Below are 24,130 nucleotides of genomic sequence, written 5' to 3' on the forward strand. Positions count from 1 at the left end.
AATGATGGGCTATTATTATTTAACAAATTGATTGGAACATTTTTTTTTTCTTTTTTTTTTTTTTTTTTTTAATTTTTAAAAATTTTGTTGTTATTAATAAGCATTCAAGAAATACTTGCCGGGAACATATTTCAGCCAATTTCAGTCTATTGCACGTTGGATCTGTGCCTTCGCTATTCATGCTTGCTGCTTTCCCAGAGTAACTAGTCCCCCAAGTCACATGGGGTTGTTTCTTATCTGTTGCTGGTGAGTGCAACTAATAAATAGTGAGGTGGAATTATGAATTGATTTCTGCTTTCTCACTGGGAAATAAAATTCCCTTTTCTTTCTAGGCAAGCACAAACCTACCCAGCTCAAGCTTAATATGTGATACTGGATGTTCAAGATTCTCAAGCCCTTGATTTCCTCAGAAAAAGAGAAGATTTGTTTGAAAGTCACAAGGTATAATGGAGATTTCAGGTTTTAAGGTTTTTTTCTGATGTGCTGTTTCTAGGACTCTGTGATGTGAAGTCACAAGCTTAGGACAAATTTAATATTCATTCTCATTCATTAGTATTGCAAAGAATCTTATACTCAAATATTTCTTTGCTCTGTTCTCAGCTAGAAAAAGCACAAAACAGTCCAGAACTTTCTGCTATCCCTATTCTTTAATATACCTGCATAATCACTGCTTTTTCTGTTATCTTAAAATATATTCTGGGGATCAACTTTGGTTCTCCTGACATCTGCTGCATGACAGAATGCTGACACCTTTTTCTGCTGAGAACCCCTCATCCCCCCAGCAGTCTCTATTATAGCCCACCAGTCAGTTTTACTGGGCTATACAAGCATCTCTGTGTCTCTGCCATGTGCTGGGGCTTGCTAGAAATGCGGCTTGGTCTCCCCACCTCGTTCACCTTTTAATGGCTCAGATTTTCAACAGACGCTGATGTATTTCTCATAGTCCCACTTACCTATTTTCTGAGACTAAAGTAGTCCTTTCCAACAAGGCAATATTATATTCCATGCTATGATGTTTTCTTTAATGTATTACATGCCTTCTACTTTGATAGTTACATATTTTGTGCTTTCTGGAACTCCTCTTTCACAGTTGCTTCACCTATCTGACCCATTCTTCAGTCCACATGTCTTGCCCCATGATGTGTCTGTTGCCTGTAAATTCAAAGCTTTTCTCCTTGTGCCTTCAAGGATCTGCATCACTTGACTCCTGCCTTTTCCCTAACATCCCTGCTAAGGCTGGTCAGAATGATTGTCACGCAAGGGGTTTTTCATCAGAATACGTTCTTTTTTTTTTGTGAAGATAGCTGAGTTATTGCCAGTGAGAACAAAACTGAATGTTATAACCTTGGAAACTATCAGAATATAAAACTGTTGCCAATGGCCATGTCTGTTTCCACCCATTGTCCCTGTTGTCTCCTTCCTTCTCTGCTCCCCAGCAGATGTCAGGTCCAATATCCATTTTATCTTCCTTCTTCATAAACACCTATACTCAGTCCCCCAGACTAGCCTTTATACCAGGAATATTATTTCCTAGATGCTCTAAGTACTTTACTCTGTGTTTTTTCCTAATTCTCTTCCATTTTAAGAGGAACAAGTAAGGAGGAACAGCTGAGAAAGCAGTCAATGTCTCATTGATAGGACTCATCATATGGCTTTCTTATTAGATCCATGGTCCCAATGCTCCTTTTCCCCTCTGATTCAGTCTTCACGCTGTTCTGGAGAAGGAACATATTGTGACTTCTTTGGGATCTTTCTGGCACATCATTCACATTTTTGAGTCATTAAAATATTAATAAATATTATAAATTATATAATTTACAATATAAAGCATAGTAATATAAACGCATGACAAAGGCATCTACTAAAGCAATTAATTGCATGTGACACGTATATGTAAGTCCTCTCTCTAAATGGCATGACCAGATCTTTGTTTGCTCCACAAGCCTCTTGGGAGGGCTTCTGAGGGAATTCATCGTTATGAAAATGATGCCTATAGAGTTTTGTTGGTTTTGCACCAATGCAGAGCTACCAAGGCTTTGCTTGGTTCTTAGTAGGATCTTTGCTCCATGGTGCTGTTCCTCACTGCACTCCCTTCTGAACTAAAACCATACATTTACAAACTGAGTTACGCTGGGTCCAGTCACCAATTTATGTACAGGCAATAGGAACAACTGTGTGGAATCCCAGGCCAGGGAAGGAAGAAGATGTTGAGGTGACCACAGCAAAATTCACCCTATTTGGGGAGGATCTGTGCCTTGCACCCTCAGAAGCTTGATGCTGGCTGCACTGCTGAGATTGCCGCAAACATTTGCCACCCACTGTCGGTCCCTCTACATTTTCTGGTTTAGGAAAGACACATCTAGGTCCTTGCAAGTGCCTTCCCATCACAGTTCCAGCTGCGACCATAAGGAGCAACTCCACAAGGTTCTTCTGGTGCTGTAGTATTGACAAGTGAACAAGAAGCAGCAGCAAATTCAGAAGGCCACAAGGTCTCATGGTTTTCTCATAGGTACTGTCAGCACAGCTCTCCCTTTCTCTTTCTCCTTCTTTGCTGCCCAGAAATGAAAGCAATAGGTGAGCTTGTCTGTGGGATGGAATGGTCAGGGAGAGAGGCAAGTTTCTTTAAGTAGTCAAGATGCTGTATGATTTGTTGAGCTATTACAGGGTGCTAGTGGATACAAATTCAATATAACTGGGGGAAAAGTGGTTATGTGTAGGAGATACCGGTAATATGTCTTTTTCTGAGGGAGCAAGAATAATGTCTGTTCCCTCTGTGGAGATGGGATAGGGAGAGATTTCAGGTCACTGTCTTCAAAATCAGGGCATGCAGGGGAACAACAGGCTATGGGCTACTAAATATATCCCCATATAAGACCGAGAAAGAAAATCTACAAGTAATTGCCTTCATTAAAATGCAGACTTGTGGTTCTTTTACTGATGACAACTTTGCATCAGTAAGTGACAGGAGTGCAGGGATGAGTATCCTTTGCAGAGCCCTCAGGAACCGAAGTGTCGGTGCCAACCTCCCACCAGAAAGGGTGCAGAGGGTCCGACCTAAGCCTGGCAGTCAGCTCCCTGTAACTGTCTTTCTCAGAGCCTGCAATTGGTATTCAAAAGTTGCATTCATGCACTAGCTGGTGAGCATCCAGCAGATTCTGAAAGGCAGATGAAGCATGTTTTCATTTTATAGTTTATTCATGATTTTAGAGGGTGCTTTAAATAGCATATGATACAAGAGAAGAAAACCTGATGCTATTCCTGAGATTTCTGTGATTTAAAGATGAATGGGGTGATTCTTTGGCCCAGCAGACTAGGTCTTACCCTGAAAGTGTTTCTGGGAAAAACCGAGAGGATAAGTGGTCTTGCCATCTGAGCTACACTACACCCATGAGCCTGAAGTGAATTATATACAGGAAAACCAACGAGTGTTTTGCTTTCCTCAGAGTTTATAAAAAGTAGCAGAAAAGAGGTTTAGATTTTAAAATAATCTAAATATTTTAAATCTGAGTTTAGATAAAAGTTCAATTTCTGCTTTTCTCAGTTGTTGCTCCTGGAGTCTTCCCATTATATTTTCAATTTCTGATCAGCAGCTTAGTTTTCAGAGTTATATAACTTTAACATTTCAAGGAAATGTATTAGCCACCAGCCTCAAATTAACAACCACATTTTTTTCTGGTATGCTGTCTTGTAAATATGACTAGGTCTAATAATCTTCTGCATTACATCTTGTGAAGCTCCATTGACATCCAAAGGTCTGTACAGGTGGAAAATTTGACTCATTGTCATTTAAGACATTTTTATATTCTTTCTAGGCCTTTCTGGGGTTTTTGGCATTATTGTGCATTAGTAGTATAGCACAATAATAGTAGGACCTACATATTTAGGAAAACTTGTTAGCAACTTTTTAAAACATGTTTAAAATCATCAACACTTTTGAAATTATGATTCCACTTACTTTGACCTTGATACAGAGTGCATTTATCTTCCCTTCTGTATCTGTATAAACTTGTCAATGCCTTATCTGGAATAGAAAAAAATGCAATGCATCTTTTTTAGTTCATACGTAGGAAACCTCTCTCTTTATACAGCAATGAAAGTGGGAAACTGTACACTATAATACTAATAAAATATGTATCATAAAATACCACTTCAAGTTTTCAGTGAAAAAAAAAGTAAATCTGTCTTAAATATATTATGTTAACAAAAAAATACTTGACAACAGATTGTCAAGATAAGTAGCTACGACCTCATTTGGACATGGTTTTTTACTCGTTAGAGATGTTACCGGTTTTTAGAACATATATTACAATGGCAGCTATTCTGTAATGGCATTATAAATACTGTGTGAATACAGCAGAAGTACTGGTCTGAATGTGATAGCTGATGAAATTCTTGACACCACCTAGTAATGACAAGGGATATCTTTGTTTTAGATTGAGAGACAGTCAGAGTTTAAACTCATCACAGCACTTCAGTGACTGTCACCTAATGCTTTAGACAAAGTCCTGGGGTGTCCAAGGTTACTTTTCCTCTACTCCCCAGTAACTGTCCAAAACACTGGGTGCCTCACTGCTCAGCCTGGGTTTGGTAGGTGCCCAAAGTTAGCTTTCAAACTCCTTCAGAAACCCTGAGCCTGGAAATTTTGGTGACTAGTCTCTTGCCTGGGATACTTTATGATCTAAATGCATTTAAACGGATCTAAATGCCTTCTGAGTCCTGGAAGAGGAATTCTCTTTCTTTCACAAAGATAAACAAAAACATTTTTGCCAGGACTGTCTACTCCTCAACGAGATCCTAATCATGAAGCTGAAGTCCTTCACCTTCTTGTCTACCCTGTTGCTGGGAACCATGTAGTGGTACTCCTCTTCCAGCATCAGCAAGATCGATGAAGAATGTGTCCACTGAGGTGATCCAAGGATCTAATATTAGGGGGCTACCGTGTGGGTACTATAGGTTCATGCCTTGTCAGGGTCACTGCAGAAAAGGGAGAGAGAGTGCTTTCACCTGTGCTTCAGACTGAATGTTGTTTGAATCTGTCGTTTCATCTTTTGTTTGTGTGGTGTGAGCCAAAGGATCACATCGTCTTTTGGCTCGCGCTCCACCAAAGTTGACTGGGCACCCTTGAACCGAGCAGACTGGGGTCGTTCACGTGCAGTGCAGAGCCGGGCCCTACTGCCTGCAGAAGTGTTGAGGAGCTCGGGCAGACCTCTGCTTCTGCAGCAGCTTTGGGCAGTTGACTTTGCAGTCTTTGGAGGTCAGCTCTCTTCCCTCCGCTCAGTTCACAGGGATCTCACACAGCACCTAACTGGGTGGGTTCATGTCTCTTTTTTCAATGTCGGGTGCCTGCAATTGCAGTGCTCCACAGTAGGAGCTTCCCTCTTGCGAACCCACAGGACAACGTGTGAGTTTTCTTTGGTGATGTTTTTGTTGCTGTTTTTCTTCTTCTTACGGTTGTTTTTATTTTCAATTAGAAAACCAGTATAAAATAAAATGTGAAGATACAGAGACTATGTTTTATGCTACATCCACACCTGGGGGGTGCACTGGGGAGATACCCTGGGGTCCTTGCACCATGTGGGGCTGGTCAGTGTCCCCCCTGCCCCGAGATGTCTGACAGGCTCCCTGTGGCTCTGAGACACCGCTCTTCACAGATTTTTGTGGGCTTTCAGTGTAAAGTGACTAAAATCACGAGGAGCTGGATCAGACTCTGCTGGAGAGGGATTCTCTAGCATGGTGCTGACAGTGTGTGCTGTGTGACATGGGAGGGGGCATGATGGCATGTGGATGCCAGGTCATGCAAGGACCTCTGTGAGAGTTTTACAGGATGACTCAAAGGCAGAATGAGCCACAGTCAGTGCATTCCACAGCCAAGTGCTTTATTTGTTGTGTGTCCCTCAGCAAGCTGTCCTATCAGCTGGGCTCAGATTTATGTCCACAAGAAAACAAGTGACAATACTGGAGAAGGGATTTGGGTGTGAACTAGCATATGTGCAGTAACCATGTCAGAGTGACCATGTTTGTTCTGGGAGTAAAACCAGATTACTAGTGTGGACACAGCCTTTGTTGCAGAGTCAAACCCAGCTCCTACATTGTTAATATCCCTCCCATCTATCCCAACAAGCTGTCGCCTGAATCTGGTGGTGCTTTCAGCCCAGGCTAACAATCCTGCCACAGTGTTTGGGTAGCAGCACTAGCAGTCACTTTCCCTTCAGCTGATGCTCAGCCTGTTCTGCAGTTAGAGAAGATGACAGGGAGTATCATCTCCTGGGCACTGATGTTTGTCTAACACTTCATCACAATTTTCCCCTCTGCTGCAGAAATCCAATATGTTTTCCCAGGATTCTGTGGAAAAGAGTCACAGTCAAATTTACCAGAATTCAGTGCGGTAAAGGATGTCAAAGACAACAGAAGCACTTCTCTAAGTACATAGGTGACAAAAGAAAGGCTAAGGAAAATGTAGGCCCACTGCTGGAGGAGATGGGGGACCTAGTTATGAAGAACATTAAATACTGCATGCTTTCTTTGCATCAGTCTTTACTAACTAGACTGGCCTTCAGGAATTCCAGATCCCAGAGACCAGGGGGAAAGGCTGAAGCAAGAAAGATGTACCCTTGGTAGAAGAGAATCAGGTTATGGAGTACTTAAATAAACTGGACATACATAAGTCTATGGGTCCTGATGGTATGCACCCACAAGTGCTGAGGGAGCTGGCAGTTGTCACTGTGAGGAAACTCTCAGTGATCTTTGATCAATCATGGTGACTGGGAGAAGTGTCCAAAGACAGAAGAAAATCAAATATCACCCCAATCTTCAAAAAGGGCAAGAAGGAGGACCCAGGGAACTACGACTGGTCAGCCTCAGCTCGATCCCTTGGAAGGTGATGCAACCATCCTGGAAACCATTTCCAGGCACTTAAAAGACAAGAAAATCATCAGGAGTCGTCAGCATGGCTTCACCAAAGGGAAGTCATACTTGATCAACCTAATAGCCTTCTGTGGTGAAATGTGTGGTAGATGAGGGAAGACAAGTGGATATTGTCTACCTGTATTTCAGTAAGTCTTTTGACACTTTCCTGTAAAATCCACATAGAGTTTTGGGCTGGATGAGTAGACAGTGTGGTGGATTGAAAACTGGCTAAATGGCTGGGCCCAGAGGTCAGTCTCATGAAGTCTAGCTGGAGTCCAGAACTAGAAATGTACCCCAGTGGTCTAATCCTGTTTAACATCTTCATTAATGATCTGGAGGATGGTGCAGAGTGCACCCTCAGCAAATCTGCAGATGACACAAAACTGCAAAGAGTGTTGATAGTCCAGACGGCCGTGCTGTGATCCAGAGGGACCTTGACAGACTGGAGAAAGGGGCTAACAGGAACCTCATGAATTTCACAAGGGGAGGTGCAAAGTCCTGCACCTGGGGAGGAACAATCCCAGGCACCAGTACATGCTGGGGCTGCCCAGCTGAAAAGCAGCTCTGTCTGGTGGACACCAGGTTGAGCTTGAGCCACCAATGTGTCCTTGTCACAAAGAAGTTTAATAATATCTTGGGCTGCATTAGCAAGTATTGCCAGCAAGTGGAGGGAGGCAATGGGAACAACCTGAAACACAGTAGGGTCTTTTTAAATGTAAGAAAAGAATTTTTCTTACAGGGAGGATGATTGAGCACTGGCACAGCTTGCCCAGAGAGGTTGTGGAATCTCCATCCTTGGAGATAGGCTTGTTGCTCTGGCATGGTCCTGGGCACCTGGCTCCAGGTGTCCCTGCTTGAGCAGGACGGTTGGACCAGATGACTTCTGGAGGTTCCTTACAACCTCAACCATTCTGTGATTCTGTGAAGTTTATGGAGCTAAAAGAACCATGTTCCCCAAGGAATCGTAATGGTATGAGGAGCCTCAAGCCAATGAAGATGACATGCCACAAGTACATCTGTGCAGCACGGTTACGTACATGCTGGGTCAGCTACCCAGCTACACTGGCCTGGTGAGAGGAAGCTTTAAGAGAGCCATGGACCATCAAGTGAGGGCAAATCTCACATCCAAGGCAGGTTGACGTTTGTCACAACAATGACAAAGAGCAGTGTTTTTGAAGACTATTAACCAGAGTTAATGTTTACAGTGACATGCTTTTTCATAAAGAAAGGGGTCAAATTAGGAGCATGGGCTACTGTATTTTCTTTCTTCAGCAGTTGGGGATCACAACACGCTCTTACCATGTAAATGAGGGGTGAAATAACAGATCCTTTTACACTGTTTTTTGAGCAGACAGGATTACAGCGCAGATTGTGTTGCAAAACAAAGAATAGCTCCACAGGAGCCATGACTCTTCCTATGAATCATTCTGTCCCCCTCTCCCCTTCCCATATACCCTTTCTTTTTGTAATTTTTCTTAAAGGTAAATATCTTCTAGATGGGAATGCCATGCTAACTGAATGGCTGGACTTAAAAATGGCTAAAGTTGGCTGTTTACTAGCTACAATTTTATTTAATAAGTAGTGACTGATAATGGTTATTTGCCTTCCTACTCAGAGACAGAAAACACACTTTAAACATAAGCATATGCATTGTCAAAATTATAAACATACCTTTCCCCTAAAGTGCCAAGTAGAAATAAAAGTCATAATACACCTCCAATAAAGGAGAGAAATTGGGGTGGAGGGACTGGCGTATATGTTTTTCTGCATATTGTTATGTTAACAACAGCTATGAGTGAAGAGAAATTACATACAGAGCCATGTTGACATTTACAGGAACTGTTGTGGAGAATGTGAAATATATAACAGAGAAAATAAGAGATTTGGAGTTAAAAGGTTACATCACATTTAGAAATCAAAGGAAGCAAGTGTTGCAGTTCATAATAATACAGGTGGAGAAAGGATTACAGGTGCATCTAAGGACTGCTTGGAGAGCATTAATGGACATTGTTTCCCCGTGACTTTCAATGGATGATTCGTCAAATACTCCCTGATGTGTGCTTCGAAGTGAGTGCTTCTTTTTGTGTATCCAAGGTGCTCCGTTCATATTCCCAAGGGCTGGTTTTGCTCCCTGGAGCAAAGCAGGAACAGTCGTGACTCTGCCCTGACTTACACTGACTGGAGTAACCTTTTTGGTCTGAGCCTAACGTCCAGGGATTTACAACATAAAGTAACGACAAAACCTTCGTTTTCCTGTCCTTTTATCCTAGGAACAGGGACACAGCAGTATAGCACAGAAAGATAATATTAAGCAAGAAAAATTCTATCTAGCTGCTGAAGCTGACTCTGTCTCTCTGACAGTGCTCAGTGTCTGGCCATGATCTGGCCTGAAGTACATTCACTTGCAGTAACACTGACAGACATTATGCGTCACATATCATTTCGCAGTAAATTCCTGGATTCAGCAATTATTTCACTAATGTTTTGTTTCAAGTCTTCAAAAGTGTCTAAGTGTCCAAATTTGATTTTTTTATGCATATAAGTAGTCTTAAGTAGCTGTGGCACTTTTGTACAGAAAATGATGCTTCAGGAGCTCACTGCAGGATGAATATCTACTATAAATATTATTTCTGTGTTTGTGCTCATTAAGATGTGAAAAGATAACACTTGAATGCACATACATATTCCACGTATTTTTCTGGGAAAGTGTTTTTTCAAATTATTCTTGCTGGCTTACGGAGATGCTGTTGACTTACAAATCAGCAGCAAACAAGTGCAGATTCCTATGAAAAAGGAAAAGGAAAAAGGGAAAGAAGGAAGGAGAGGGGAGATGAGTTGAAGAAAGGGAAAAGGAGAAGAAAAAGAAGAAAAAGGGATCTAACACACAGAGGGGTGAATATGAGCTTTTAAAACAGTCTAAGGACTGGTCACAGAAAAAACACAAAGTAGATATGGCTTTATGTAGGAGATACAGTCATAAACAAGACACTCAACTCGTTAAAAGACATTTCACTCAACTCGTTAAAAGACATTTCTAAGTGCTTACGCTTCTAAAGTACCAACTCCAAAAGAAAACAAGATTTTCCTTTTAGTAAGTACATAACACATCAAGGCTGATCAATTTGTTAACGTGAACGTTGGAGAGAAGAGAGATTACAGCAATAAAGGTTCTGACATGTAAATTAAAGTAGCTGGATTAGACTAAAAGAATATTGTAAAACGCCATGCGTGCCCGATTTTGTACACAAAATCTGTATGATTTCGGGGGTGGTGGTGGTGGTGTGTGTGATCACATAATTAAGGACTGCGAGGGTGTGAGCACACCCGGGTTAGAATGAGTTTTGTCGCTGGTTTTGTTAAGGCAGGCTTAACTGCACACGCAGCCCCAGGAACCCCGTGTTCCTGGGCAGACTGGGGATGGAAGCTTTGCCTTTATGTAAGTTTTAACTGTTTCACTAAGAAAATCCCGTGAGTGATTTTGGACAGGAAAATTGCAGGATTTAGCCCAAATGTGAGGAATCCTTGGGTCCCTGGTTAATTGTGATCCCCTTTGTTACAGTAGCAGAAACAGTGCTAGAGAAAAAGAGGCAGTTCTTGTCTTGAAGAGTATGCACTCTTACTATTATTTCATTTGTATTCTTCCTCCTTAAAATTAGCCACTGCTTATAAAGTAGCCACAATAAATCCAAACAGTGGGATGGAGGCAGAGATTGACTAAGTGAAACCTGCCCTAAATGTGCACCCATCAACAGAAATCAATTTGTCTTGCAGAGGTAGGTGGTTATACATAAAAGCTGAGAAAAATCATACTGGAAGCCACGGGAACACTTTCAAGTGGGAAAATTGGGGGTTGCCTACTGCATATGCCCTTGCTACTGGGGAGTGTGTGTATGTGTGTGCATGCCTGTGAGTCATAGAGAGAGATACTGAGAGACAGAGAGTAGAAGAGAGAGAACAAGAGAAAGGGAGGAAAAGAAAAAGGGAGGAAAAAAGAAATCAGTAGAGACACGTAGATGCAAAAGAACAATGGTTATATTAAATTATTTTGAGCTTTTAGTACAACTTACATAATTCTCAAGTGGAAGAAAATAAAGCCATAATTTATGCACAGTTCTTTCTAGCAAGCAAAAAAAAAAAAAAAAAAAAGAAGTTATTTTTACAACCCCCTATATTGATTGTATTTTTAGAACACTTTCTAAAATAAGTGGAGAATTCAATCCTACTCTCTGAGGCATGTCAATTTGTGCCCACATAGTCGATGGAAAGATTGAACCCTAAGTGCAGATCATGACATTCTGCTGTGATAAAAGCTGTTTCTGTTTGCTTTAACACTCATGCATAGTGGTAAATGCCACCTGTGACACATTGGGATAAGTATAACTATCTCTATTGCATCTAGTGATTGCAATACACTGAAAGTTGTTTCTGAAAGTTACCTGGCTCTCTTTACTTAGATAACTTAATTTTCTTTAAGCGTTTTAAGGCAGAAGAAGACAGTCAAGATACAGATACAAATAAATTTCACTTGCCAGGAGATTTTTGAGAACATGATACCAATTAACAAAAAATAATGCACGTCTTAACATAAAATCAGTCTGTGATCTACTTAGGCATGTGCCTGTTTCTAACCCTGTTCAGGAAAAACCTTGAACTTTTGCTTAGATCCTTCTTAATCGTGCCTGTAGGCATTGTTTAATCAGCTCTACGGTAAATATCCATTCACCCAACCACTGCCCACTGTACGTTTTTATGCATGTAAGGATGTGTATATATTCATAATCAAGATCCAGGCAGAAAAGCTACCTTCAGCCTACTCTTTTCATTGCCTCCCAGACACTGGCCTCTTCTCATACCATCAAACGAACTTGTTTCCACTGGTATTTAAGTTGCTGTGGCTACGAAAGCAGAACCAGAAACTGCCAGAACCATCCAAATCAATGAAAATCTATTGCTCAGGAAACTTGAACGTGTCTTACAACACTGTCTTCCCAGAGATATGGGCTACAAGATTGCTATGCTGCCAGCGGCGTGTTTCTTTTCGTAGGGTGTGAAAGCTCCGAGAGGGCGGCAGGGTGGCAGACTGACTTCCCGTGAAAACTTGTACAACTTTTCCAACTGTCTCTTCATCCTCCAGGTGCCTCCCGCTTCAGAAAGCTGTTCACTGCCACAGACCTCCCAAGGAAGACTGTGTACATGCTTTTGATTGACTTTGGTGGCTACTATAACTGTTATTTATTAATCAGCTTTTTAGGTGGGACACCAGCAGTCCTATTTGTCTGGGAACTCATGTGCCGAGGTTCTGGTCCATGTGTGGGTGTCCTGGACATGGTACCAGCCCATCTATTATGAACTACATGTCAGCAACAAATTCTCTTCTCTAGCTGTCTCGGCTGTCCGGGTCCTTGTCTGCCATAAGGATGAAGAACTGTCAGGTTCCGACTCCAAAAATCCTTTCTGTTCCCTCCTCTGTGCTGCAACCCACACTGGCCTAGTTTTGAAGCGTGCTGGATAATGGATGTGAGCAGCTAAAAATCCCTTCCTGTGTAAGATAATGTGTCCTTTCTAATGTTAATTTCTAGAGGACCCCAAGCTCTTTAGCAATTTAATAAATCCAGGTGGGCATTAAAAAAATAGTGAGTGTTGACAAGCCCTCTGATAATAATAAATAAGTGAAAATGGCTGTTTGTTAAAATTTTGCTGAGAAACTATTTTTGTCCTTGGGCAGCATTTTGTTACTCTGCTTGCATGCCTCGGTGTGTTTCCTACTGCGCTGGTTATATAGTTCTATAGATATAACAATACATATGCAAGCACGCATTATGTATATATCTCTTGTTTGCTAAACCTGAAGTAATTTATGTAATTATACACATAATGTATTTTATCCAAATACACAAAGAAGTTTTTTTTTTAAATGCCACTTAGAATCTAGATTTAACTTAAACCACTACTTAGTCTATCTTCCTTAATAGGATACTAAAAAGGAATTTTATGACAACATTATCAGTAGCATTTTGCTGATAATTAGAATAACAATAATAATACTGAGATATTTTTTCAGTAATAATGGTGTTATTAATGAGATTTTTATGAAAGACAGACTTCTTTAGTATAATTATGAAAATTGATCTTTTGCATTTTACTTATTCACTGAAATCAGATAAGTGGCTTAACTACATGTATTATTTCTAATAAATATTCAAAAGAATGCATTTAAACAAGGCACCTCATTCTATTCTTGCTCATATTCCTTGCATTTAAATAAAAGTGTAATTGCTCTGCTTTTTTAAACTGCTAGTTTGGATTAGCTGTCTAACCTGTACAGTGTAGCTGTTTGCTGTTTGCATTTTTAATAGCTTTATTACCATTTGGTGAAGCCTTAATTTCTCACTCCCTTGAAGAGTCCTGCCTTTAAGTCAGCTCTACAATTTTACCAGCAATAATCTGTCAAGATAAGATAAAGACCTACACCAGATGAAATGCAGTATTTTTGTGTAGCATTCTGTCATTGTTAAAGGAAAGATCTGAGTATGTCAAAATGTAACACCTGAAAGTTTAATAAACTTTGTAGCATAATTTTACAGTTCACATTTTAAAATAAATTGTTCTAGAATACATTAGCTTGTTCACTAGTGCAATCAGTTAAATATCTATATAAATATGTTTGGGTGAAGGGCGCCAGCAGTTTTTCAACAAGGATAAAAGTTCTTTCAGTTTTCAAGCCTCAGATTAAGTCATTTCTGAAAATCCTTGCTCCAATTCAGTTCTATTAACTCTGCAGTTTCCTCATAACTCCTTCATAATATTTGGCCATAACATCACTGCAGAGGTTCATTAAATATTGCAAACATTCTTTTTTTTTAGAGTTGTTAATACTGAGGTAATTGAAGTGAAGCGTACTTAACTACTCACGTTCAGGACTGGGGCTGCTCTTCGAGTATTCCCGTTTCTTTTCACATTCCTGTTTCACTTATTCACTCAAGGTTTTTTTTTGCTTTTTTTTTTTTTTTAAATAAATTTATGAAGCTGAGGTCCTAAATCCATGTTAGGGTAAATAATAACTGAACTGTTTCAGGTATGTATGAACCACTATATTTACAGGACAAAAGAATGCAGAATAAGTTTCTCAGTTCTACCTTAGCAGAACCTGCTATTTCACATGCAAATGGACATTGGTGTTTTATATATAACCAGACATATTCAGGAAAAGTGGCAGAAGTGCAGGCTCTGTGAGTTACTCCTGAGTAGCATGTGCATAGGAGTGTCTGGGCAGCCTTCTGTCCAAATCCTGCACCCATATGCCCTCTGGACAGCTTGGGCTATGCTGTGGTCTTTCTCTGCACAACCTAGGAAGGGAGGAAGCTTTAGGATTTTGGACACAAGGGGTTTTTTTTTTGTTTTTTTTTTTAAGAGTAACTGAACTCTTATGAATAGTGCTTTTTCCTTCTATTTTTTCTTTTTTAAATAAAAACGTGAACTAAGACAAAAAGCCAGTGGTACTAACTGCTTGCAGACATTCAGCCGAGCTCACTCCTTGGGGTCAAGCTGTTGTCTCTCTCCACTAAGACAAGCCTTTCCTCTTAGGTCGGTTAAACTTTCCCAGGGCAGCTTTGCTGAAACATACACTTCCATGAAATGGTTCCATTTTGATGAACCATCATTTTGCAGTGAAAAAAATCTGATTTGCTGCCAAATTCCCCAATCTGTTTAACTTCAGTATTCCATCTTCCTGGTCTAGTTCTGTACTGAACTATATTAAGAGCAGCCTGAAATGCTCTTTTGGAGGACTCTGAAGGTTTGGCACCACAGACCCTGTATTAATTACAAATACCATAGTACAGTGTATTTCAATTTCTCAGTCAGTGATTTATGAACTGCAAAGCCATCACTGAATAGACTTCGACTTATGAGAACCAGGCCCTGCCTGAAACTGCAAAGGTTGCTAATAATTTAGCTCTGCTTTGGCATAAACTTGGTAGTTCTGTGGGCCTTGGTTATTAATTATGAGGAACAGAATCTGATTTTTAGAACGGGAAAGATAGATCTGCAATATATGCATCCACTGTGTGCTTCATCAAATGCACTGCTGTCAGAAAATCTGTTCAATTTTAAGGTTAAGCAAACAGGACTATTGTGTATTGCTCACATGAGACAGGCCCATAGGATATGACCTTTCCAGCAGAAGGACTGATACACAAAATTCACATTTAAGAAACATGTCCATGTGAAATCAGGATCCTAAGTCCATTGTTAAGGACTTAAAAAATATTTAGTAGTGGTTGCTACTTCATGGCAACCATGGAAGGCAGCTCAGTGAGTCATTATCCCTACTCCATAAACAATAGCATGTGATATGTCAATAGTAATTCTAGCACTGATGAGTGTTGGACAATTTTCCCATGATAGTGGTGCTGATTACTGGCCTGGTGTATAGCTGCTAAAATATATTCTAAAGGAACTTCAAAATATTTAAATATTTTCTGATTTGACTTTGCAGGGTGAACAATGTTTCTTTTCCTACATGGATATCTGGGAGTTGAAAATGGGAATAAAGACAGCTTATGAACTGTGTCACAAGCCCATAGTCTATGAAAAAACATGAGAGAGCCTGCAGTGGGTGCAGCCCTTAACAAATGCTGAATGTTTGTGTGTCTGCTTGAAATATACTTGCTACAAGCACAGGTCTCAATTGAATGAAGCATTTAATCACGTTCCTAAGTCTATACTTGTGCTTAGGGCCTGTGTCTCAAGGACTTTTTGGAATTGCAAACTGACATTGCTATGCTCTGACTCCCTCTGGGAGATACAGTTTAGACCAGGGGAAAGGGTTCTTCAGAGGCTGAATTAGATCAGATCACAAGACCACAAAACACACAGGAGCAAAAGAGCTCGTCTGCCAGCATCAAGGGCCAGGAGACCAGCACCTCTTGCACGGAGGCTTGCAGCTGTCTGAGATGTCCCCTCTTCCAGCACACTAAGTGGAAGCGGTACTGGGCTGTGATGCTGATCCCTGACCACCACAGGAGGTTACTGCTCCAGCAGCTCTGGCTGCGTGAAGAATCCTGCAGAGCACTTTGGCAGAAAGCAGGTTAATGCCAGGTGCCCAACTCATCCAGGCTGACCCAGGCAGTTTTGTCCACAGAACGGCAACGCTGGCGACCTCCAGGAACAGGCTGGTGACACCCTTGTCTGACACAGGTCTTTGCGCAGTAAATACCAACTTTTAACCTGATTACTTTCTTCTCAGTCTGAAATGAGGCATGGGTACAAACATCTCTTCATACTAGCAGCCTGAGCCTACATCAACATGGAAAAGCATTTATACAAGTGTGAATCAAGACAGAAGGAAGGGCTGATAGAGCCTCCCACCGAGCAGGAGGAAGATCTTTAAGGAGATGATCTTTAAGGTCCCTTCCAATTCAAACCAGTCTATGATTTTATGGTCCCTTCCGATTCAAACCAATCTATGATTTTATGATTCTATAAATGATGTGCCTGACAGAGCTGAAGCCACATGGTCTACAAACATGACTAAAAGACATCCTGAACCACAACCTTACAGCTGCTATCTCAAAACAATCTCAAAACAGGATCTCACATCCCATGCTTTAGACAATTCTTTCCACACCAAAACAACCTGAGTTTGAGTCCAGGCTGGAAACATACATTTGAGGATAATGTATGTAATGGACTCCTTATCTCTGTATCTCATGACATCTTTTATTTAAAAAAAAATAGAAACACTACCCCACATGTGTGTGATATGAAGACGTGTCAATTTAAGGTGTGATAAATGATTACAGCAAAAAGCTCTGACTAGAATAACCACAGGGAAGCCAAGAGGCTCATGGTTAAGTAACGAGTTCATTCAGAAAATGACAAGGCAGTGTGACAGCTGGAGTGAGGAAAGACTTGTGGCAATATTTTTAAAGAATTGTATGATGAAAAAATAATAATAAATATTAACAAAGTTTGAGGGGGGGGGTTGTGTTTGTGTGTGTTTTTTTTTTTTTTTTTTCTTTCCCATGGCATAAACAATAGTACTCTGGTCATAAGCCAAAACCTGACAAAGGTCCAAGGTTGAAAAGGGTTTCTCTGAGCCTGTCTTCCTGGTATAATTATTGTAGGTTCAGAGGAACCAGATCTGGAGTGTTGTAAAACTCAACACAATGAACTTGACAGACAGCCAGATTTCTGTTTTCAGCCAGTTTAGGGTTACTATAATCTCATTATTATGCTTGAAAGACGACAAGTAATAGAATCTCAGGTAGCCGTTCTGTCTTTACTCAGCCGCATCTTCTCTTTTATGCCGATTTCCCTTGATTACCTGAACTAGTGAGGCTCGGTTTTCAACCACTTATCTTCCAGAAATAATCATCTGATCAGCCTTACAAGGTTCTCACTGCACTCAACGGTTTTAATGGGTCAAGCGTTAAATTAACCCTTTAACCATATCCCAGGAGAATACAAAACTTATTAAAAAACAATTTACTATTCAGTCATTGTTAACTTTGCAGAGGAGAAGGAGTTCCTTAGCCAGCCTTGCTTGTTGTTCTCTTCACTTGTGTCTTGTTTTACTGCATCTTTGCCCTTACTAATACACGAAATCTTTTTAAAGCTTCTGCCTAAGGAAAAATTCTTCTGGTTTCTTACTTCTACAAAAGCATAAAATGAAGCCACAGGAAAAGTGGTATGTATCTGACATTGTATTTTAAGGCGACTTTTTACAAAAGTTAAATGATTTTTTCCATGAACAGAAAAACACATCTGCAAATACGTGACTGATGTCAGTTGATGTTGTGTCACACACAGAATTGTAAGGCTCATGAAACTCTTATGGACCCATCTATGCGAAGGAAAGGGTTTGCAGCTCACTCTGCCACAGGAGAGTATTTGTACAAGCCTCAGCTGCACCAGGGAAGCAGCCAAACAAGAGGTCACTTACTGGCTTAGATCTGTGCTGGTGTGCAGAGCAGCCAGCAGCTGTGTTGCCGCTCCCAACCTCCCCAGAAAACTCCTGAATCTCCTCTGGGAGGAGGCTAGAGGCAGGAGCCCAAGCAATGCTATTTGGCTTCATCCTTCCCCAGGAGGATGCACAGCCAGCAGAAATATGCCTTCTGCCCTGACTCGTCCCAAAGCTGGGGAAATTGAGGGAGGGGTGAGGTAGCTCTGAAGAAGAAGCCTCAGCAAAGATGCTTTTAGGAGTAGGGAACGGCACCATCAGGGAACGGCACCATCAGGAGGGGCTTGAACAAGAGGCGGGTGACGCCAGTGGCTGTACTAGACCTCAGTTGCTCTTGTGAAGCCAAGGCCCTCTGCACACAGGAACCACCTTAGCAGAGAAGTCTATCCATTCCACAAAGGGCCAGGTTCCTCCTTTCAGCAATACTCCAACAGCAAAAAGAGACCAGAGCAGAAATATTTCATACAAGCCAAAGCCAGAAAGAGCCTCAGTTTCCTAACTATTATGAAAGAAAGGCGTGATCCATCCCAGCACTGCTTCTTACAACGATAGCATAGTAGAGATGCCCAGGGTGTAGATCTAGCATTGCTATCTTCAACCAATTCTTGCTCACACAACATTCTCACTGCCGCTCACAGGAGTATTGCCAGGAAATGACTTGAATGAAAGACGGGGTTTTTTACAGAGAAATCTCATACAACACTTTCATCACCTTTAGTTCGTACAATCCCAAATCTGATCTTTGATGACAACTGGAACTGCTTACGGGGCTTTACTAGCTCAGGCTAGTAGTCATCAAAGGAATGTTAGGACTATAAAATCTACTATGTGTGTTTTTCCTTACTGTGTATGTTAGTCATTATGTGTTCATAGAAAAATAACACGTTGATTTCAGTCTGTTCATAATAGTTTGGTCCTTTACAATAGAGGAATGGAAAGAAAGAATAAACAGTGTCTAAAAGTCAGATGGAATAATGATTTTGGCTATATGGCCTTGTAAGAGGAATCTAGGATGAACCCCCAGGCCCTTACAGAGAAGAGGGAAGAGACAGTGCCATGGGCATTGAGCACAGCTGGCCGGCTGGGCAGGGCACTGCTGATAGTTAGACAAGAGAAACACTAAAAAGAGGAACGTATCTTGGGGCTCAGACCTCTGCAAAACTTTGACATCCTACTAGAGTCTACAGTGAAAGTGCCTTGTTGTGTCCAGAATCCTCCCACAGTGAGGCATGTTTCTTCTAAAAATATTGCTCTATTCTGTTATAGGTCATTGCTACTTCCTTCAAAATACAGCCATTAGAGAAGACAGGGTGGTGACCTTCAAGTATCATTCCTTGTGGGCACCATCCTCCCCCAGGACACTAAGTGAGATCAGTGACAACCTCAGCTTGCCAGTGTATAGGCTCTGATCTCCTTCCTATTAGTTCTCTAATCATCAGTCTGCAAACAGGTGTCCTTCAAGCAGAATAAGTTTTCTCAAGAGACATTTTCTGCCAGTAATTACTAAAAGAATGTGTATTCCCAGAGCTTTACATGTGAGTGGTGTTTGTGAGTTACAACTTTTGCCAGTTTCTGTGTAAACTCTACCAACAAATATCTGAGACAAAACAATAGTGTACATATGTTGAAGATGGGATTTCACTGAAGAAAAACAATAATGTAAACATCAGATTAGATGTTAAGAAAGGCAAGATGACAAATTTCCACAAATGGAACTAAAAAGAAAAGGCAAGATTCAGTTTCTAAACAAAGACACACAGTGTCACTTCAAGGTTTTTCCCCTAGCCTTTGGTCAATTATTTTAGATGCCAGTGTCAGATGTTGGCAGACATGCTAGAAAGCCTCTCAGATACCTATAGTTCTCTGTAGCAGCAGATTAAGGCAACTAAAGAGATACCCTACATGACTAAAATAGTTCTAAATGTTTCCATTTAGGCAACTGAATCACATGCCTTGATTTTTTCACCTTTGATCCCAGAGCCTTGATTATTTTATTATTAAATTAATGCCTTTTTAAAAAAATATATTTTCCATCAGTTTCCATTTGAGAAAAAAAAGTATTGCTTCTTCTTCATCAGTAGTACTGCTGCAATCCTCCCACAAAAAAAATGAGCACGTTCTTGTAAAATCAGCAGGGAGTAGAAGTTTGTACAGAGTCCACATCAGTATATGGGAAAAGAGGAAAAGAATAATGTGAAATTTAAACTAGTTCTGAAGGGAAATGAAATCCATCTAGATTTAAGAGGAAAACCAGAAAATTTCCATTTATACTCTTGGATATATGAATGATTGATAAAGCTATAAGACAGATTCAGGACAAAACTTAATAAAAGAAGAATAAACCACAGTTTACAAACCTTTATCAAAACATGTGTCTTAACAGCCATTCAATATAACAGAAAGATACACAAAAATCATATCCAACTTCTCCTCAAGGAGCTAACATCTTTCCAAGATTTCTGGAAGATTTTTGGGAGCATCTTGTTCTCTGTGTGTGGCCTGTATTCATCTGACCCAACCTGAGCATCTGCAGCTCTTCCTCCAAGGCTATCCAGACTAAACTACTTGCCTAAGCTCTTTCTACGACCAATGGACCTTGGAGGGCAATTCACCCCAGTGTCTAAAATATTTGGTCCTGTTTGTCTCCATTGACTATAGCAGATACGTAGACATCTGGCTTTGGCCATCTAGATTGCTGAAGACATCATCTAGATGGCCGAACAGATAAGAGGAAGCCTGCTTCTCATGAGGGTACCATTTGCTGCTAAGCTAATGTGGGTAAAGAACAATTTCAAAAACCTTCAGTAAAGTTAGTCCTTCTTTGGATGATGCTGGATTTTTTATGTATTTGTCAGTTTCTTACAACCTTTAATACATCAGAGAAAACTCTACACAGTCTTCCCATGTTCTCCCAGACACAAACACCCAATGACACTGCTCATGGAGGAGTGGCAGTGGAGGAAACAGATGGAGTTTTGCCTAGACTTTAGGTCTGTTTATCCTTAATAAAGTCCTACTGGGCAATGGGCTCAGGAGATGAATCATTGTTGTGGGACATAGGGATGTCTGCTCCACTCCTGCTTCTCCTGCTGACCTCCTGTGTGGCCTTGGGCAAACTGCTTCACCATCTGTTTCTTCACCCTGTTTTTGTTTGTGCAGGGGATGGCTACAGGGCATTTTGCAATCAGATGCAAGCAAGCTCTCTCCACACCCTGACCCAAAATGGCATGATCAAGGTGGTGTGGTGCCAAGCCTGAGGTAACACACCCAGAGCCTTAGAAAGGCTCTTCAGCTCCATCTTTCTGCTTTGTTAGCAGTAGTGACACAACTGCTGCTCACCTTGTGGCATCAGCAGAACACAAGTCCAAGTAGACATATCCATAGACTGTGAGCGCCTTCTTGCAGGAGCCTTGTGTCTTTTCTTCTGTGCATGCAGATCAGGGAGCACAAAGGGATCTGTAAACTCTGCCCTAGAGATTAATAACACTGGCTCCATGTGTGAGTCCATTGCTCTGGCTGGCTACCCGGTTCATGCACCCACAGGGTAAGAGCAGATGTTCAGTGAGGATGGTGGTATTTCTAATTAATCCTTCACCTCCTGGAAAGAGCAGAAGTAGGCTTTAATTAACTATGGAGATAGAATTTAAATTGATAATATAAATGGAAAATTGCACATGTGTATACCTGTGTATGTATCTGTGTGTATTTACACAATATATTTAACCTTATTTCCTGAGGTGATCACACAAGAAACTTGTTCCTCTATTTCCTTCTCCCCCTCCTGCTTTTATCTGGAAATTTTTATTCAGTCAAGAAATACAACCATCTTGCCCTTGAAATTAGTGAGTTCACTTACTCCCTGGGATGGGGAGTAAGTGAATAATGATCTGAAGCGCTGCTACAAATAGATACTTAATACACAGGAATATACTCAGAAATGTTATTATAAATAAGGAACAAGCTTATCTTAAAATCCACTAACCATATCAGGGTAGCAACCCATTTTACAACAAAAATGACTGTGCATATTTGCACTGAAGGACCTCATGCAACGCATTACTCTCACACCACACTCCAGGCTTGCAGTCTTCCAACAGAGTTTCAAACGTTCAGAAGAGGATCAAATGAATGTTGCTGGGGAATGTTCATGGACATTACATAAACGGGACATTAAAAGGTAGCAGTTGCTAAGAAACAAGTCTCCCAAACTTCTTTTGGATCAGATGCTCTACATCTCTTGTCAGCGGAGCATGATCTATTACCCCCTTAATACCAAACAGATGTCTGCAGGTGTAAGCTCACAGCAATGAGTTTCGCTTTTATATGTGAGGGAGATTTTGTGTAGGAAAACTGGTCCAGCTCTCTCAGGTGAGAAAAGCTTATAGTTCTCCTTATCAACCTGCCTTGAGCTCCTGCTTCTGGGGGTTCACCTAGTTAGGTCATGGATGATATAAAAGCCAAACTGGGTTTCTCTTGTTCATGGTATGCCACAGTGTGGTTGTTGGTCTGGCAGTCTTAGATCTGAACCAGGACTCTGTGGAAAAAAGGACAAGAGTCTCTTCTGTTTGAAATACAGAGTGAGAGTTTGGAAGTCCATCCTTTGGGTCTGCAACAAGACCTGTTCAGTTCTGGCCCAACATCTCTATTATGAATATTCAGTCTTCCCAAAACCATGCTTGCTTAATAACTGGGCTTGAACTTTGGGCCTGTAAAACTAACTACAAGTCACAGCTTGATCTAAGACTCCATGCTGACAGGTGTAACAAATGCATGTTATTAATGTTACTGTCACCTGTCTAAATGCCAAAGTCTAAGCTTGCTCATTCCTTCCCTTGAAAATATCTGCAGAGGAAGTATTGAAAGCATAGAACCCAGGTAAGAATGAAGCACTTTTTCCTGCAATATCCCTCCTGTTATGTTTGTCCAAGATAATCTAGAAAAATGCATGGAGTTTTGCTTCTCTTGCTTTCAAAGTCTCAGCCCTCTTCTTCTTCCCCCATGACTGACAAGCTATATCTATACCTCAGCTGTGGGATCCAGGAATATGTGCTCAGCACACCTTCAGTATAGGCACCCAGGATAACCTGCTATAAGGTCCTCCTTTTGGAGAGTGAGATATTTTCCCCCAGCACTGTGGTGTGTACCAGAGGGTAAGTATGTGAATTTAGCACAGCCACAAAATTCCCGAGGCTTTGAGCTGTCACCTTGGCTGTATGAGGCTGTCTCCAGGGAGCCCTGGCTTTAGGCTTCCCACCAAGCATCCCATCAACTTCCCATGATGCAAACAGCTGAGGCTGTCCCGGCTTCATATACTCTCAGTATATGTCTTTCACAGGGGATTTCTCTGCACAACAGGGTAGCAGTGTCTCCACCAATCCCAAAATCATAGATGCATGAGCTGAGGACAAACAAGGAACAGCAGAGCATCAGACCTGATTTTGTGCATCACACATGCCTCTACATTTTAACCCACGGACCCAGACAACCAGGTTAGTCAGGCAAGTGTTTGACTAACTAAGTGTCATAGGTGGAGGAGAGACAGCGTAAGGGAGAGAAACCGTATCTCTGTCTGCCCTGAGGTCTGGAGGGGTGGGAAAACACAGCCAAGCAAGCGGTAATCCAGCTATTCAACCACAAACAGCAGTGAAGTCTCAGCAGCATGAATGCAGTGATGCTGTGACTTCACCACCACCACGAGCTGCAAGATTAAAGCAAAGTACATCAGCGTAAGAAGCCTGGGCATGGTCCAGTCGTTCCTCTGGCATGAGCCCCACATGGAGAAAGAGCCCTTTGCAGAGTCTAAGGATGGTGGTAGGGAAATACGGCTCTTGTCTACCCCCTGCACCACTTCTAGAGAGAGATCTGTCCCAGGCTTGACTCAGTGCTCCTAACTAATGAGCATGGCTACAAGTCCCACCCTGTTTTGAAGCAGGTCCTCCTTTCTATCCAAGGGGCTGCAAGGGCTTTGCAACAGGAAAAAGCACCAGGGAACAGATACGTCCTCTGATCAAAATGGTCCTCTGATCAGCTGTCACCTGCCCATCAGCTGGGCCCCGCATCTTTGGCTGTGTCCAGCTGACCGGGTGGCATTTTGTCTTTCCACGTTGCTGATGGAGCACTCTGCAGGGCTTCACACGGGGACTGTGGTGAGACCTGGGGCTATCAAAAAGTTGAGGTGATAAATCATTCAGCTAGTCAACTTCCCCACCATAGGCAAGATTCATCTCCTTTTGCAGCTGGTCTTGCAAATTGTAGTTGTTA

The 24,130-nt window shown here is 41.4% G+C and overlaps 1 long non-coding RNA gene across 2 annotated transcripts in view; it reads left to right on the forward strand.

Moving 5' to 3' along the window:
• The window catches only part of LOC122154744, a 56,378-nt gene extending 39,491 nt beyond the window's left edge, over window positions 1–16,887 (forward strand). The window contains exon 3 of one of the 2 annotated variants that reach the window (XR_006166811.1): window positions 15,404–16,887. This is a non-coding gene — a long non-coding RNA (uncharacterized LOC122154744). Of the gene's footprint in view, window positions 1–332; window positions 414–15,403 lie in introns of those variants that run through there. The other variant, XR_006166810.1, reaches the window with a different exon arrangement.
• The last annotated feature ends 7,243 nt before the right edge of the window (window positions 16,888–24,130 follow it).

The sequence above is a fragment of the Tyto alba genome, unplaced genomic scaffold, assembly GCF_018691265.1.
Source record: "Tyto alba isolate M040663 unplaced genomic scaffold, T.alba_DEE_v4.0 Super-Scaffold_45, whole genome shotgun sequence".
NCBI lineage: Eukaryota > Metazoa > Chordata > Aves > Strigiformes > Tytonidae > Tyto > Tyto alba.